The sequence below is a fragment of the Trachypithecus francoisi genome, unplaced genomic scaffold (genome assembly GCF_009764315.1).
Source record: "Trachypithecus francoisi isolate TF-2019V2 unplaced genomic scaffold, Tfra_2.0 Lachesis_group7, whole genome shotgun sequence".
In the NCBI taxonomy this organism is placed as follows: domain Eukaryota; kingdom Metazoa; phylum Chordata; class Mammalia; order Primates; family Cercopithecidae; genus Trachypithecus; species Trachypithecus francoisi.
In genome coordinates, this window is record NW_022681472.1 from 28,033,599 (window position 1) to 28,049,369 (window position 15,771).

Sequence of the window (15,771 nt, forward strand, 5' to 3'; positions counted from 1 at the left end):
AGCCGCGGGGGCTGCGTCCCTCTAGCCCAGTGCAGCCGGCGGGGAGCTGCAGAGCGAAGCAGGTGGGTGTGGAGCCGGGCCCGGGGCAGCAGGAGCAGCGGGCGCGCGGGAGCTGAGGGAGGCACCCCGCCGAGGTGTGGGCGGCGCCCGCCCGCGCCCCAGCCGCGCCCTGGGCACCAGAGCGCTGTCCCCCGCCGAGCGCACAGCTTCGGCGCCGCGAGGCCGAGCCCCAGCGTCCCCGGAGGTGCCCCGCCGGGTCGCGCAGCCCCGCCATCCCGCCCCGCCGCCCACCTTGAGAGCCGTGAGCGCCGAGGAGAAGGAGGGGGAGGAGGAGGAGGAAGAGAAGGCGGCGGCCGCTCCAGCCCGCGGGTGCGCGGAGCGCGGGAGGAGGCGGAGCGGGAGGCTGAGGTGGCCGCAGCCGTGTGTGCGCGCCGGGCCGGCGAGCTGCGGGGCGGGGGAGCGGCGCCCCAGAGCGCCCCGCCTAGCCTCCCGCGCGCAGCCTCTACCCTGCTCCGCCACAGACACACACCCACCAAGCACCCACCGCCCTCCGCCCTCCGCCCTCCGCCCTCGCGGCCGCCGCCGCCGCTGCGCCTCGGGCAGCCCCAGCAAGCGGCAACTCCCGGGCTGGCGCGGCTCGCTTTCCGGCTCCTTCCGCGCGGCGAGCTCAGCCCCGCTCGGTTTTTCCTCTTCTGTTCCAGCCCTCTCTCGTCTGGGTGGCGGTGGCGGCGGCAGGGGGATGGGGACCCCGCGTGGGGAAGGGGGTGAAGATCGATGAAGATTATTGTTCTTTTAAAGGATGCCTTAGCTTCCTCCCGCCGCCTCTCCTCTGAACCTTCCTACTAGAGACCGTGAACCAGAGTCAGGGATGTAAAGACAGGGGGAAAGCACGCCAGGAGCTCCAGCCAGCCGGGGAGACCCTCCTCTGTGGAGGGGAGGGGGATTTCCAGCGACAGATCATTGGCGAAGGGGATCGTCGCGGGGAGAGGCTCCCTGGAGGGAGCGGGGAATCCCACAGCCCTTTGTGGTGCCAGAGCCTATGCCGCCTGCTGAGCGGGGTCTGTGGGAGCTAGGTAAGTGGCGGGGGCATTGCTGCTCCCCGAAGGGGTCTTCCTTTAAGAATGAATCATCGCGGCAGCCTAGCCACACTTGAGTTGCTAAAGGAATTGGAAACTGCCATATGGCGCCCAGTGGACTTACACACAAAGCTGACTTAGCCCTGAGAGGGTTTTTAATGTAAGGCTCCTTTCCGGTGGGGAAGGCGCCCAAGTGTTAGCCCCTGAAAAGCTTCCAAGCAGCCTGACTGGGAAGGGATGGGGATGTTATTTCTAGGAGCCGAGCTCTTGTTGCCTTCCGTCTATTTGTTGGTAAACGCCACACTCACATGCACACACTTGTGGGACTGGATTTAGGGAGTGTGATGTCTCTGATGTATGAACGATCCTCAGAACACAGAGACATGCATGCATTTTATTCTTCAAGCGGTGCGCGGTCTCCGTTCTGTAGCACGGTTCCTGAGGGGGCGAACGGGTCTCTAAGGAAAGCGCTTCATGGCTGTTTCCAACACACTCTGCTAGGGGACTTGGGAATACGTTTGCCCTGAATAGCACCAAAAGACATCGACCATTTGCCTCATCATTTGCTCCTGATGCTTAATGATCCTCTTCAAAATAGTATGCCGCCATCCATTTTCTCGAGTTGTGAGCATTTATGTGTATTCATTCATAAAAACTGTCAGTGTGCAATATGCACAAACATGCCATTTATGGAACATTTATGACTGCACATGTGTTTCAACAATAAGTAATAATGCATACAAGATTACATTGAAAAAATTTAGTATGCACATGCACTGGGTTAATTCCACGCAGGTTCCACATTCCTTCTAATCAAGTTGTGCAATAATGTCAACATTTTAAGTATCGTATCACATTTTCATTTTTGCACTATTTATTTTTATTTTGTTGGAAATCTGATTTTTTGAAACCGAGGGAAAGGAAGAGCAAGCATTTTATTGTTGTTGTTAAATGTGTAGTATAGTGTGGGACAGAGGTCTCTTGGTTTATTTACCAATAAACAGCAATCAATATATTACACTTCATTGTACGAGAGAGAGAGAGATTTCGGTCAAAAATCTTGTCTTACCTGTCAGTGCTGAATAACTTACAGGAAATATTTTATAAAAGAGGGTAACATTCTTAAGTTGTATATAAAGAAAATACAGTTTTGTTTTATCTATTTCACTCTTTAGGGGCGTGTGCGTGTGTGTGTCAATAAATATAAAGTTGTCCAAAGCTTAACTTGTAATATATGAGTAGAACCCATCTAGACTAGACATCTAGGCTAGAGAGTTCTTTGTTCTTAAATTAACTCAAACAGTGTAGTGATTTGACACATTACAAATGTGTATGCACATTTAATTGCTGTTTGAGGTGGTGTTTTTAATGTAAGGGCATGGATAAAGTGCTTACTTGTGTGATTGCATGGACTCTGAAAATACTGAAGGTCCAACGTAGAAATAACTTTCTTCCCCACTGAAGGAAAAGTATCCTCATCACCTAGAAGAGTTAATATGCTTCCACAAAGTAAATACCATAATCCCCTCCCTCTTGCCTTCAGGTTTAGAACAATTGTTTATCACAAATAGAATTCTGTCTAATGTACCCTTCTTCCTTTTCTGGCACTATTCAGACTTTTGGAGAAAAGAGTGAATCACTTGGCAGTTCTGTTTGTTTTCTTCCTTCTTTAACCTTCATCTTTCCCTCTCCATGTTAGTGTTCTCACATCTCCCTCATACACAAACCCACACGCATCGACTCCAGAAAATCACTCTTCTGCCTGCCACTTTGAGAGTTCTCATCTCACATCTTTCTTTTCTATTGCCTTTCTTTTCTTTTTCTCCTGTTTTCCCAAATAGAATCAATCTATGCATCAGTTAAACTATTTCGCATTTCACTGTTCTCCAAATCCAACAGTTCAATTTTCCAAGCATACATATTTACTGAATATTCAGAGGGGTTAGTAGAAATTATTGCTTTATCCATTCCTTTCTGTTTGGCTTTTAAAACTTCATTGTTTAGGCAATAGGGCAACTTCCTGCCTTTTTAACTTTCAGTATGATAATAAAAGTGAGATTGCTAGAATAGCGAAATGGCAGGATATGGTTTTGGTCACATTTCTCAACTTAAGAGTGTGTCTGTCCAGGTGTTTTGTATACCTGCCTGCATGTCTACAAATGTGCAAGTCTGCAGAGCATCTTCATTAAATGTTGAAAAACATTTTTTCTTGAATGCGTATCTGGCATTCTTATATGGTAGAGAGATCAGTATATGTGTATAACGTATTATGAAAGTAGACCCAAATCTAGGAAATCTGTAAGATACATTTCATTCTGCCCTAATGCATTTTTTTCTTCATAAAGAACTAATTAGTTCCTTTAAAACTTACTATCTCTTAAAGACTAATTCCAAAGGAAGATTCTTGATAGGAAATCTCACACATATTTTAAGGAAAATATATAAGGGTAAGATATTCTACTTATTTCAAAATGTAATTTTTGAGATTTGTTTATATTCTTCAGATTTTTACATAAAATCGTGATTCCTATTATTTTCGCAGAAGCTTCAGACAAGTGGACAGTAAAAAGGCATTATATGTGATTTCTTTTTTAGCCCAGCATTTTTTGTTTTGTTTTTTTTTTTTTTTTTTTTTTTTTTAAGGCTAGAGTTTATGACTTTGTTACTCCCCAAGTGATAGAATAAACTTTATAGAGCAGAGCAGCATTAGGTTTTTTAGTCACATTCTACAAGTATCTTTATAGCCTAGATCTGTAGGACATTCTGTTTCATTGCTTATTTCCTCCTTGTGCTTCTTAAATATGTATTGCCACCAACTCTTAACTGCAAGTACTAGTTGTGAGGCAGAAAGCCATGTGTGTCAGACCAGTAATCCCTTGACCTATGTAAGCCAAACCCTTTTATTTTATCTTAAAAAGTGCCTGTTCCTATAGGTTGAATTGTAACTATCTTTGCTATCTGATTTGACGTCCCATAGCCACTCGTTGACGCATTCATTAATTCACTTATTACTTACTAAATATGTGTGTGTACGTATATATATAGGTATATGCAGAAGAGTGCTTGAATAGAATGTAACAAATGCAAAAATTATAGATGCTAGGCCCTCCCGTCAAGAATTTTTTAAGGAAAAAATAAAACTTGAAAAACTAATTGAAAAATCAGTTATAGTTCAAAATGAAAGATCTTTTCTATACAGAAATGCACTTAATACTTAGCAAATTAATTAAGACAAATCCATGAAGAAGATCATGAAAATTTTCACAAACTATGCATTTGGCAATTGTTAGAAAACAATAATAGTAATAATAATATTATTAAAATATTTAATTTTAAATTTAAATTAGAGTATTATGATTATAAGTAATACTATTTTATTGACATATGTAAAATAAAGTTATTGTTATTATTTATAGCACTTACTTAAGGCACATACTGTTTTAAGCATTTTGCAAATATTATTTTCATTCTCACAACCACCCTGTGGGGTAGCTGTCAGAAATGCCCTTTATTATATAGATGTGAAAACTAATGTTTAGAGACTTTTCTTAACTTGTCTAAAGTCATACAGGAAATAAATGGTAAAGTCAAGCTTGAACCTAGGTGCTCTGGCTTCACTTAACCACTATGATATTCAGAAGTGTTAAGAACGAGCCCAGGCAGAACAAGAAAAAATGCTTGCAGTTCCTAGATTTATTTGGAACTGTATCTTCTCACTCACCAAAGGATGCCCTGGTTATTACTATAGGGGGATGCTTGAAAAAGGCCAAAAGTAAGAGAAAACCCCCATATTTTTGACATGAATTTGAAATAAGAACGTAGTTCAGATTTTTATAATGTAGGTGGGATTTTATCAGAATGCTAACACATTAGAAACTACTAGCTTTACAGTGACCACAGAAAATGAGGCTGGCTGATGCAGACGATCTGACTGGTCAGTTTATTTTCATTTTCAGGTTTTTTAAAACAAGTTTGTGAATTATTTTGAACATAGTGTTACAAATATGTTTAATTTAGCTACTCTTAGAATTATTTAATTTTTAATTATTAGTTTCAAAATATAATTTTTTACGCATGTCCCCATTTTTTTCCCTGTAAAACATAACGTGAATATTTCAATGGAAATTAAAATATAGTTACTTAACAGATTTACATACTAGTATAGTCTCTAGAATGCTTTTATTTTATTAAGTGCAGTTACTATGATAAAATTATGAAAACATAGAGATTTTCATCAAGAAAAGTTTATATATTTGAAGAAAAGTTTTTTCTAAATAGCTACAACTTCTGTTTGTGTGAACAATGTCATCCAGATTAAATTTCAAAGTTAAGATGATTAAATATTGCCTGCAGGAAGCCATAGAATCAAATATTTAGATATATCCTCATGATTGACATTTTAATTTTTCACACAAATATTAGGTCTTATATATTCAATCACATTGTATAGCCAACCTTGAACCTACAATTGGCTTATTACACAAAATTTCATTTTAAAAGTTTGGGTATTTTAGAACTTATATACATTTCCTTATAAAAATAGTACTTTAAATGATGTTTAGGTCCTCAGACCAATCCACCAAAGCCCTTTTAATAACTAATACACCTGAAGTACAGTACTGTTAGTACTAAAAAAAACCCCACAGCCATTATGTATAGCAATACTCCTGGGGCATCATTTGATTTACATAATGTTTATTGGCTTCCTTTGTGTGAGACTCATTTGAGATACAGAGGTGAATGCAGTACTGCCTAGATCCACAAGGAGGAGAGAAAATGGAGAGGGTATTTGTACACAAGTAACTGACATTAGGCAGAATGAAGTAAGCGATATAAGACCGATAGGGGCAAAGTACTGAATAATTGATTCCGAGTTCTACCATGAAATCCAGGGACTTCATATCCCTTTGGGGTTCTTATTTGGTAGTTCATCCTAAAGGTGTCTACTGAGCTTCTGTGTGCTAAGTCCTAAGCCAGTTATTAGAGACATAAATATGCATAAGACACCATGCACTCACAGCCTACACTTGTAGAGAAATAAATCACAACCAAATATTATAAATGCTATTGATAGAGTGGGATGGCAATTCAGTGGAGTAGTTGTATGACAGAAGCATCCCAACAGTAAGAAAATACAGTTGTTTTGAGTTTCTAAATATATTTAGAGCCACGACACTATACTCAGTCAGATCCAATACCCCCTTTCTATAAGCAATACTTTGTAATGTCCCCTTTACTTTCCTGAAATAATATTTATAGATAATAAATCATATTTACACATATAACATTTAAAAATCAATATAAATTCCCTATCTGTAATAGAGTAAATAAGAAGAAAGCAGCTTAAGATAAAGTAGTAGGCTTATCAATATGTGAAAGATGTACTAAAATAATCAAATGATTGCTACTTAAAATGCATAAGTTTGGATAAGAAGATAAGTTCAGATAAGATTAGAAGATAAATTTGGATAAGATGATAATATTCAATTGAACATTGGTGACACTTTTGTATATTTGGCATTTTGAAATAAGAGCAAAATAAATATATTCACTGAGTGTGACAGCAGCAATTACAAACAGATGTGGGTGTACTGGATTAGTGAATCAGTTAACAGGAGCAGCATGATAGCTGGTGACATAACTTCTCAAAATGGTGAGCAAATCTTGGTGATAGCACCTTCTATCATTCCTAGAAAATTCCTGTGTAAAAACGTGCTATGAACGATAGGGCTAGGGTCTAGTCACAGATAAACGCAAGCAAGTTTTTCATTTACATAGGTGTCTGGTGAGATGTGTAAAAGTTATGGAGGAAGCAGGATTTCCTGCATTCTTGGGCCTTGCCCTTCAAACACTTGACAACTTTGGGAAACTCACTCAAAAGGATCATGTTCATCTCATTCAGCAGCACTGATTTTGGCTATATTCTCCCATTGAAGAAAGCCAATCCAATTCTACTGTGTGGGTGGCTATTTTGAAAAAGCAAAGCTCTCTATGTTTTTAGTATGAAGGTAAGTTTAGCAGCTGACTAAATACAAAATAAATAGCAACAAAATCAAACTATGTAAATTGCTAAACATTAGGGACATCCTATTAGTGGGCACAATTTGATGATTTAGTTATCACTGTGAAGAGTTTCATTTTCTATGTGGGATAGTCAGACAGGACTTCACAGATGAAGTAACATCTAAGTTCATTTTTAAAAGATGAGTAAGCATTCTCCAGGTGGAAAAGGAGGTGGATGGAGAGCATTCTAGGCAGAGGGAACAGCATTTGCAAAGCAATGTCATAAAAGGGGCTTGACTGTTGACTGAAGCTCAGCATTGGCAGTTGTAGGGAAGTGATGGGAGACGAGGCTGAAGAAGGTTGGGGATTAGGTGGGAAAGGTGTTTATGCCATCCTACATAATTTGGATTTTATCCTGAAAGATGGGTTGTTGGTGGAGTTGGGGGGGGAGGTGGTCAACAGAAATTTTTTAAAAAGTGGTATAGTCCACTTTATTTTTGGTGACAGTCTCTGAGCTAATGTGAATAGGATGAACTTTAACAGGAGAAAAGATGGATACTTTGGAGACTAGTTAGGAGCCTTTCAAGGAATACAACTAAGATAATGTCTAAGACTTGCTTTAAACAGGGATGGTGAAGAAAGGGAGGAGGGTTTGAATTCCTGATGGCAAAAACTTGCAATCTAAGGGTCTCCAAGTCTTTCACCTCTCAATACAGGTAATAATAACAGGCATTAGCTTCCTTTTTTGCTTTTCAAGGGTGATTGTATTAGTTGAGGTAGCTTGAACTTCTGTACTAAACTTCCATATTTCAGTGGTTAATAGAATGGACATTTATATTTTCCTTATATGAGAGTCCAATGTGTGCATTCAATGCAGTGATTTGGGGACCCAAATCTTGCTTATGATACTAGAAACATGAAGTTCTCTGCATCCCCCTGACACTGTGGAAGAGAATGAACATAGAGAAGGCACACCCAAGTAGTGACACACCTGGCTTCCATTCACATTCTGTTGGTGAGACAGTCACATTGCTCTGTCTGTATACAAAGAGGGCTGGAGTATGCAACCTCTGGGTGGGAGGCCACTTTCCAGTCATATTTCTGTATCATGGAAAGGGAAGCATAGATTTTGCTAAACAGAAATTTCTACTATATTCTGCCCTCTGGCTACAGGTAAGAAAACCTTAACCCCAGAAAACAACCTGAATCTCACCTAGTCACTGTATCCATCTCAAAGTCCAGGTTCTATGGCTGATGCCCACCACCATTCAGTCTGGATATGGCCCCTCATTGTCTAGAAACTTTTGTACTAAAAGGCAAGTTATCAGTCTCCAATATACAGGCATACCTCATTTTTATAGTGCTTTGTTTTACTGTGCTTAACAGATGCTGTGATTTTCACAAATTGAAGGTTTGTGGCAACCCCGCATCAGGCAAGTCTGTCAGCACCATTTTCCCAACAGTGTGCTCACTTCCTGTCTCTGTGTCACATTTTGGTAATTCTCCCAATATTTCAAATGTTATTGTTATATAGGATATGGTGATCCATGATCAGTGATATTTGGGGCACCACGAGCTGTGCCCATATAAGATGGTAATGGATAAATGTTGTGTGAGTTCCAACTGCTCCCCTGACTGGCTATTCCCACAACTTTCTCCCTCTCCTTGGGCCTCCCGGTTGCCTGCGACACAACAATATTGAAAATAGGCCAATTAATAACCTTACAATGACCTTTAAGTATCCAAGTGAAAGGAAGAATCACATGTCTGTCACTTTAAATCAAAAGCTAGAAAGGATTAAGCTTAGTGAGGAAGGCATGTTGAAAGCCAAGATAGGCTGAGCGTTAGTCCTCTTGTTCCAGTTAGCCAAGTTGTGAATGCAAAGGAAAAGTTATTGAAGGAAATTAAAAGTGTTACTCCAATGAATACATGAATGATAATAAAGGAAAAACAGTCTGATTGCTGATACGGAGAAAGTTTTACTGGTCTGGATAGATCAAATCAGCCACAACATTCCCTCAACCAAAGTCCAATCCAGAACAAGAGCTTAACCATCTTCAATTCCATGAAGACTGAGAGAAGTGAGGGAGCTACCGAAGAAAAGTTCGAAGCTAGGAGAGGTTGGTTCATAGGTTTAAAAAAACTAGGCCATCTCCATAATATAAAAGTGCAAGGTGGGCCAGCCTCGGTGGCTCACGCCTGTAATCCCAGCATTTTGGGAGGCCAAGGCGGGTGGATCACGAGGTCAGGAGTTCAAGACCAGCCCGTCCAACTTGGTGAAACCACGTGTCTACTAAAAAACTACAAAAAAATTTGCCAGGTGTGGTGGCAGGCACCTGTAATCCTAGCTAATCGGGAGGCTGAGGCAGAGAATTGCTTGAACCCAGGAGGTGGAGTTTGCAGTGAGCCAAGATTGTGCCACTGCACTCCAGCTTGGGTGGCAGAGCAAGACTCTGTGTCAAAACAAACAAACAAACAACAAAGAAAAACAAAGTGCAAGGTGAAGAAACAAGTGTTAAACACAGAAGCTGCAGCAAGTTATCCAAAAGATTTAGCTAAGATCATTGATGAAGGTGGCTACAATTAACAATAGATTTTTTAAATTTCTTTAGAGACAGGGTCTCACTCTGTCACCCAGTCTAGAGTGCAGTGGCATAACAACTCACTGCAGCCTTGAACTCCTGGGCTCATGGGATCCTCCCCGTTCAGCCTTCCAAGTACTTGGGACTACAGGCATGCACCACAACACCTGGATAATTTTTTTATTAAAAATTTCTTTAATTAAAAAAAGACAGAGTCTCACTATGTTATCCACAACAGATTTTTAATGGAGATGAAACAGCCTTCTGTTGAAAGGTGATGCCGTTTAGGCCTTTCCATAGCTAGAGAGGAGAAGTCAATGCCTGGCTTTAAAGCTTCAAAGGACAGGTTTACTCTCTTGGTAGGGGCTGATGTAGCTGGTGACCTTAAGTTGAATTCATTGCTTACTTTCTATTCTGAGAATCCTAGGGCCCTTAAGAATGGTGCTAAATTTCCTCTGCCTGTGCTCTAGAAATGGAACAATGAAACCTGAATGACAATGCATTTGTTTACAGCATGGTTTACTGATGTTTTAAACCCACCATTGGAACCTACTGCTTAGAAAAAAAAATTCTTTTCAAAATATTACTGCTTTTTGACAATGTTTCCCATCACCCAGGAGCTCTGAGGGAGATGCACATGGAGATTAATGTTTTCATGCCTGCTAACACAATATCCACTCTGCAGCTCATGGCATCAAGGAATAATTTTGACTTTCAAACCTATTATTTCAGAAATACATTTTATAAGGCTATACCTGCCATACATAGTGATTCCTCTGATAGATCTGGACAAAGTTAGTTGAAAACCTTCTGGAAAGGATCCACAATTCTAGATGCCATTAAGAACATTTGTGATTGATGAGAGGAAGTCAAAATATCAACATTAACAGGAATTTGGCAGAAGTTGATTCTAACCCCCATGGATGACTTTGAGGAATTTAAGACTTCGGTGAAGAAAAGAACTGCACATGTGGTGGAGAGAAGTAGAATTAGAAGTGGAGTCAGAAGATATACATGAATTGCTGTGACCTCATAAACTTGAGCAGAGAAGGAGTTGCTTCTTATGGATGAGCAAAGAAAGTGGTTTCTTCAGATGGAATCTACTCTTGGTTGAAGACACTGTGAACATGGTTGAAATCACAACAAAGGATTTGGAATATTACACAAACTTAGTTGATAAAACAGAAGCAAGATTTGAATTTGAACAAAGTGTGAGTGTGGCTAAAATGCTGTCAAGTAGCATTGCATGCTACTGAGAAATCTTTTGTGAAAGGAAGACACAACTGTGGCAAACTACATTGTTGTCTTATTTTAAGAAATTGCCACAGCCACCCAACTCGTCAGCAGCTACCACTGAGATCAGTCAGCAGCCATAAACATCAAAGCAAGACCCTCCATTAGCAAAAAGATACAACTCCCTGAAGGCTCAGAGGATTGTTAGCTTTTTTTTCCCAATAGAGTGTTTTAATTAAGGTGTGAACATTTTTAATATAAATAATATAAAATACAGTATTTTATAAACATTACCTTTACATGCACTGGGAAACCAAATATTTCTCTAACTTGCCTTTTTGAGGTATTTGCTTTATTACAGTGGTCTGGAACTAAACCTGTAATATCTCTGAGGTGTGCTTGTATAATGATGGATGAAGTTTGGAATCATTGCATTTAAAATTTCCATTTGGAAAAGTGAAGAATGGGAGACATAGATCAGTCATTGACTCATAACATGGAAGAAATCCTACTGGATATTGTTAAAGGGCCCCTGTCCTGGCAATAGGGCACATTCCTTCTTTAGACCCTTGTTTGCTATCTTGGAAGAAATTCTTTGTTCTTTGTTCTATGTAGTCCAGGCCAACTTCTGGGAAGTTCTTCATTATCCATTATTCTCCATGGCCACATGCAAAATGGGTGTTGGGAAGTATACCCTTCCTGGAACTTATAGGGCTTTATAGGCCTTCTTCTTCCCAATCCAAGCCTGGATGCCTAGAGGTGGTTTTAAAGTCATAGGTTTTTTTTTTTTTTCTTTTTTTCTTTTTTGTTAGGCCTGGCTCTTAATTTCTTTGATAATACAATTTCCTCAGAATTTTCATAGGTTACTTATGTATTTGCTTTCTGTCAGTTATACTACTAGCTACAGTGAAAGTTCTTTCCTATTCATAATTTTTGAAGCTGTTTCATTCCTTTGTTCATGTCTTATCCACCCATAAGTGGTTATGTTGGGGTCATCTCAAAAATAGGCTTGGGTGGTTAGGTCACTTCATTAATGAGATATTTACTGCAAGGCTGAGTCACTTTGTCGAACTGAGAGGCTATAACAGACTTCTGTTACTCAAAGCCTTTTTCATTGTTATTTCTCACCCTTATCCTCCCTAAAGCAGTGGGCTGTTGCAGCTTTATGAGGTCTTCTGTTTCAATCAATTGTTTTGTAATACTTTGCTACAGGCAGTGAGGAGCAATCACCACACCACACAGTAACATTTTGGCTCTTTGCAATCTTTTTTTCTGAAGTTATAGACCTGCCTTCTAAGTTCGCACAGTTGTGCCAGAGTATGGCAGGGTCCAGGCATCTCGTCTTCTATATCCCTTTCCTTGCTTGGGGCAATGCCACATAATTAGATTTTTGTAAAGGCAGCACTCCCACCCGCCTAACCTCAAGGTATCAATATTAGGATAATGCTAGCTCATCCTGTAACAAACACCAGAATGTTAGCGATTTGGCATAACGAAAGTATATTTCTTATTCACATAACAATCAAATGAAGAGTGCGAGAGCACAGAAAAGGCATGACCAGTTCTTAAACATCTTGACTCAGGTGTGACAACAACACTTCTGGTTATATTCCACTGATGAGAACTAGTCAGATACCCGTCTATCTAGATGCCTAGATGAGGGGGCTGGGAGTGGGGGCTGTGAAATGTAATATTTGGCTCAACAGGAACTTCTCAGTGGCAATTCTATAAGGTGAACTACAAATTTAAATAAACAACTAGCCATCCCTGCTGTCGTCATATTTCTTCAAAATAAATTAGGGGGGAAAAGTGTTCGAATTGCGTCCGCTCACTGGTTAATCCATGTTGTGGCACATTCTTTACCACACTCCTGAAAGACTCCTCTCAGACCTCTGGGATGTCTTCCTCTGGGACACATCTCCCTTCCTTCTCTAAAGCATCAATCAGTATTATAGTGTTCTCATATATAAAAGACTCTGGCTGAGTGCATTGGGATAAAGGATGGTAATTATAGCGTAGACAAGAAACTAATTCTAATTAAATGTTAGATGTCACTGCTCCTAAAAATGCATTTACCATTTCTCATCACAGGAGTTTTCTCACTGGTCCATATCTCACTGGGACCCAGGTACTAGCCATTTTCTGGACACTTCACCAACCATTTTCTAGGTCTCTCTCTTCCTCTGGACACTTCCTCCCATCTCTTCATCCAGAATTTTCCCACTATCCTTTCTCAAGGTGACAATGGATGATTCCAAAAGACAGAGGTAGTTCATTATGCTGAACTGTTTAACTCTTGTTTGCCTCTGACTTGCCCAAGGGCACTTGCCAGTAATAGCCAAATAGCCCATTATGTTTTTTTCTGAAATAAGAAAGCAATTCTTTCCCTAGGAGGACTTACTGCTTCTTATACTCTTAACTGGCTGGAAATTGTAGCCAGTTTTTTACAAGTGCACATTCAGCTAATATTTATTAAACACTTTTTGGGTGTAAAGTACTCTGCTAGGTCATGAGGTTATACAAACTTAGTCCTTACCCTTGGGAGGCTTATGGTCTGCCTGAAAACAAACATAGAACCCCTAGATCCCTGGCAGTGTTAATTGTAGTGAGTTTGCCCCAGGCCCAAACAATTGATAATTCTTTGTATTGTGGACATGTTGAAAGGGATGGGGAGTAGCAGCACGCAGGCTGTGGTGTGCTGAACTGGGGGAGTTGAGACATTATGCTGTCATTATTTCCCAGAGATAAATTCTGTGCTCTGCTTCTGGTCACTTAGTTATTTTTTGCAGACTCCAGGTCTTAAGCTATGTGGTTCTTTTTACACTCCCCACTCCTATTTTCTAACAGTCAGGAAAAGCCAGTCCTACAAGGAGATCAGCCAGGTATGGGAAAGTGGCATCTGGAGAGAATAGACCAAATGACAGATGGCAGTCTCCATTCTCAGGAAAACAGTGTTCACTTTATTAATGAAGGGATTCAGGCACAATGGACAGGACCATTTCTTATGCCATCACCAAAGCACCAATCCCACTTTCCTGAAGTTTCACTGTAGCTTACTAACTGGACTCTTAGTTTTTTATCTTGTCCTCTCAATTAATTAATTTTGCCCCCCTGCTTTTTTTTTTTTTTTTTTTTTTTACAAAAAGCAAATCTGATTGTGTCACTTATTTACCTAAAACCCTTAAATGATTTCCCACTTTTCTTAGGATAAGGTCCTAAACCTTCAACTTGGGGGCCACCATATTCCTTCTTCATTTCCCAAAGCATCACTTGTAGAAGGCTGTTGTACATGACGGGCTCTGGTCAGTCTGGCCCCTGTCTGCCAGCACTATCTCAGGCACCACTCATCCCTTGTTTTCTGTTACAATTTCTGGCTTTATTTTAGTTCATCTTAGGTGTCCTGAGCTTTCTTGCTAGAGACGGTCATGCATAGTTACTTGGGATGCTCTCTCTTCCCACTTTCACCTAATAAATTCTTACTCATGTCTCTGAACTCAGGTCAAAAATCACTTGCTCAAAGAAGTCTTCTTGGCTCCCAGAGCAGGGAAGATGTCTCATCATGCTGTCTTCTAGCACCCTGATTCCTTATGGCACTTATCCCAAATCTAACTTTAAATTTTCAGGCACTTACTCATTTAATATCAGCTTTCTTGTACTAATATCAGCATCTTTTGCAAGAATATAAACTCAGTGAAGGCAGGGATTGCCCCTTTCATGCACTTCTTTATCCACAGCACCTCTCACAACTCCATGCACATAGCAGATGCTTATTATTTGTTTGTTGAATAAATGAGTGAAGGAATGGATGGAGCTGGGGCCCATGTCAAGTTCTAGGTCATAAAATGAAACCGGGAGCCCAGTTCCCAAGAATTGCTGTTCAGCGTAGGGCAGGATAGAACCAGAGCAAGTATGCCTGATGATGAAGCACCAAACCATGACTGTGCATGATTTACATTCATGAACTCTTTATATTCTTCTTGACAAGGACCAAGATGGTCCTAAAATCCAAGAGGAAGTAGAGTTTGTAAGTGGAGGCCCAGGGTATACCACTGCTGGGAATGGAAGTAGAGGTAGAAGGTGGTAGAAACACAGTCAAGGCAAAACATGGTGCTTCCAACAGAATTTTTTCTGCTATTCTTATTAAGAACAGAACTTATTTCTTATTTAAGAACAGAACTCAGCCTCATAACTTCACAGGAAAGTTGTCTAGACCAGTGCTTCCCAATAGAACTTGATGTGATGATGGAAATGTTCTATATTTGTGCTCTCCAATACAGTAGTCACTAGCCACATGAGCTATCGAATATTTGAAATATAACTTGAGAGACTGAGAAGTTGAATTTTAAATTTATTTAATTTATGTTGAAATAGCCACATGTGACTAGTGGCTACCATGCTAGATAGTATGTAGGTCTAGACTATTATTAGCATGAACTACCTTAAGAAACTAAGTTTCAAAAGCAGTATGGTTTAAATTTTAGACATATTCATTTACAACCAGTGTTGGCCTCCAGTTTACCATATAAACATGTAAGCAATCTCTGGTGCCCAGTGCCAGTTTGACTTTGATGTGTATCTCCTAGGTACATCCTATTGAAGGGATTTGAATGAACTATCTCTTATTTCTGTCCAGTGGCACTGATCTTTATTGAGGGCATTTCTATCTTTAGGCAGGCTGTACAAAATGTGAAGTACTGTACATATGTAGAACACTTCCTCTGTAAGTATCTATGTCATGACTGTCTCACATCCACTTTTCCCAGGCAGGGATTTTTTTTTTGTACCCTCCCCTCTTCTCTCTTTCTTTCTGTTTCCTTTTTTAATGTCTAAAATGACACAGATACAACACTGTGTCCTTTAACAAGTTCCTTTTCTTT

At 40.2% G+C, this 15,771-nt stretch overlaps 1 protein-coding gene across 1 annotated transcript in view; it reads left to right on the top strand.

Moving 5' to 3' along the window:
* The first annotated feature begins 580 nt into the window (after window positions 1–580).
* Window positions 581–15,771, top strand: part of LOC117079633 (potassium voltage-gated channel subfamily B member 2-like) — a 30,151-nt gene continuing 14,960 nt past the window's right edge. Inside the window, exon 1 of the mRNA XM_033203658.1 lies at window positions 581–1,073. The gene's annotated coding sequence lies outside the window, so the exon portion shown is untranslated. The remainder of the gene's footprint in view (window positions 1,074–15,771) is intronic.